This window comes from Sminthopsis crassicaudata, chromosome 1 (genome assembly GCF_048593235.1).
Source record: "Sminthopsis crassicaudata isolate SCR6 chromosome 1, ASM4859323v1, whole genome shotgun sequence".
Classification (NCBI taxonomy): domain Eukaryota; kingdom Metazoa; phylum Chordata; class Mammalia; order Dasyuromorphia; family Dasyuridae; genus Sminthopsis; species Sminthopsis crassicaudata.
In genome coordinates, this window is record NC_133617.1 from 572,186,092 (window position 1) to 572,188,834 (window position 2,743).

Here is a 2,743-nt window from a genome sequence, read left to right on the forward strand (position 1 = left end):
TAAAACTGATGGATAAGGAGAATGATCTTGCCTTCCACACTAATAAGAAAAATGGGAAGGGGGAAGGACTTAGGATGAAAAATACTGAGTTCTATTTTGGGTTTGTTCAACTTCTCTATTGAAATTCAGTTCAAGATGTTTTGTGCTAAACATCCATCCACATTTTTTCATAATTAGTATTTTTACAATTACATGTAAATGTATTTTTAAACATTCATTTTTGTAAGATTTTAATTCCAAATTTTTCTCCCTCCCTCCCTTTCTTTACTTTCCCAAAATTTCAAGCAATTTGATATAGATTATACTTGTACAATCATGTTAAATATATTTCTTCATTAGTCATGTTATGAAAGAAAGAACAAAAGGATAAAATCATAACCCCCCCCCAAAAAACAACATCAAAAAAAATGAAAATATTATATTTCAACCTATATTCAAATTCCATAATTCTTTCTCTGGATATGGATAGCATTTTCTATCAGGAGTCTTTTGGAATTGTCTTGAGTCATTGTACTGCTGGGAAAAGCTAAATCTATTACATTTGATCATCACATAATGCTGCTGTTACTGTGTACAGTGTTCTCATAGTTCTGCTCACTCAACATCAATTCATGTAACTCTTGCCAGGTTTTTCTGAAATCTGCTTTCAGCCACAATTCTTTAGTAATATACTATAGAAATGGCCCCTGAAAGTATAGTCTCACTTCTTTCTTTTAATTTTATTTAATTGCTATGTCAATTCTTCAAGACTATGATTTTGCAAGGGTTGATACTATCTTCATTGGTACAAATCACAAGTCATCCAATGTCTTAACAAATATTTTTCATTGTTGAAAAAAAAATCATCACCCAATCTTTAGGTGATAAGTCTCTCCTTACTTAGCCAGGCTGGTCATTTGAGCACAGATGTACAGCTTCTTACTAGCGCGTACTGGACACTTTTATAATTTGTAAGTTCTGCCAAAATTTGTCTCCCATTCATATAGTCTTCAAGAACACAAGGTCATTCCCTCCACTCACACACACTCACACACCAAAATGATGGATTGGAAAACTTTAGAGATTATATATTATGGAAAATGACTCCAAAGCTTATGTAGCTCAGTGGCTATTGAGAATTCTTTTCACAGCTGTCTCATAGTATTTATCTTTATCAGGCACTAATATAAACTGTCTTTGGGTTGTTTAGCATTGTCTTTTTCATGTTCTTTCTCTTAGATCACCAAAGAAGAGAGTTTATAATTTGTTTTCAACTATCTAGGTAGAAAAAAATATAATGTATTCTCAGATTTCTCAAATTAAATAGTTGAAAATATTTGAAAGATTAAGTCTTTCATATATTACTGAAAAGGACTAATAATAACTAGAGAGGGAGCTTGAAATGAAAATGAGACGTAAAATAATGCTGAAAATTTGATCTTGTGGCATAAAAAAATGGCTATATCCATTTTCCCTTACATGTATCATTTCCTCTGTGAATTTGTGAATTCACAAATATATTCACAAATACTCAAATATAAGTAATAAGTCAACTTGGTTTTGCTCAATATCAATGTGGCTATCAGTAGGAAGATAGGCAATTGTGTTTTTATAGCTACAAAAGATAAGTATAAATGCATAATTATCTAGATAATGTCATATCTCTTCAGAATGGTGAGGAATAAAGAACTATTAAGAGTTTCATTGTTAGCTACTGTGGATAATACAATATGAAAATCTTTATAAATTGTGTGGAAAGATTGGAAAACAGATGGCAACACAAGCAAAAGAAACCACAAACTTCCCTCGAGAGCTCTTCAACAAGGACAATTGAAAGGAAATCAGAAGACCTATTTTTTGCACACTTTGATCTATAACACACTATCTGGGTAACCTTAAACAAATCATTGGACAAACAATGGACATATAGTGAATATTTGGATATATTTGGGAGCTTTCTTCCTCTCTCTGATCTCCTCAAGGCATATGCCCAGTGAAATGATTCTCTTTATTTCAGTATTGAATTAAAGTTAACTCAAGGTTAGCTATATCTGTAAATACTCATATTTTTTTTCTTTCTGGATTTTCAATCCAATCATTCTGATTTCTAAGAAACAGCTAAAATTAGACCTGATTTTTAAAAACTGAAATTCAATTTGATTATCTAACTTCTCTAAAAGAGCAAAAAAATGGGATGATGATAAAAGGCATTAATTCCTCACAGTGACCTACTTGGAGTAGAACTTATCTGAAATGCAATCTGAGGGATTGCTCCTGTTTATTTTTTTTCCTTTTTCTTGCCTCCACTTTATTAGCTACCATCATAGTTCCTTCAGTTGAGAGGTGGAAGGGAACTCTACATCATCTAGTCCAACTCCCTTGTTTCACAGATAGGGAAATGAAGACCCAAAAAAACCCAAAATGGCTTGTCCAAAGTCACATTAATATTAAGTGATAAAAGTTGGATTTAAAAAAAATACATTTTGTTGATTTATTATTTATTAAGTATTTATATTTTCTCTCAAACTCTTCACCCCTTAAAAAATGAAGGAAAAAAAAAAAACATAACAAGACCTTTATAAAAAATAAGCATTGTCAACCAAAAAAAAGAAAAGTGCTACATGCAGAAATGAGAATCTCATTCCAATAAATTAGTAAATCTCTCTATTGAGAGGTGGGTTGCATGCTTCATCATTTGTCTCCCAGAATCATGATTAATCATTGTACTGATCTTTCAAATTTGTCCTTTTTTTTCCTTTTTTTA

At 31.3% G+C, this 2,743-nt stretch overlaps 1 pseudogene; it reads right to left on the minus strand.

The window, feature by feature from the left end:
* Window positions 1-589: 589 nt before the first annotated feature.
* LOC141552415 (small nucleolar RNA U3) lies at window positions 590-702 on the minus strand (annotated as a pseudogene).
* Window positions 703-2,743: the final 2,041 nt, after the last annotated feature.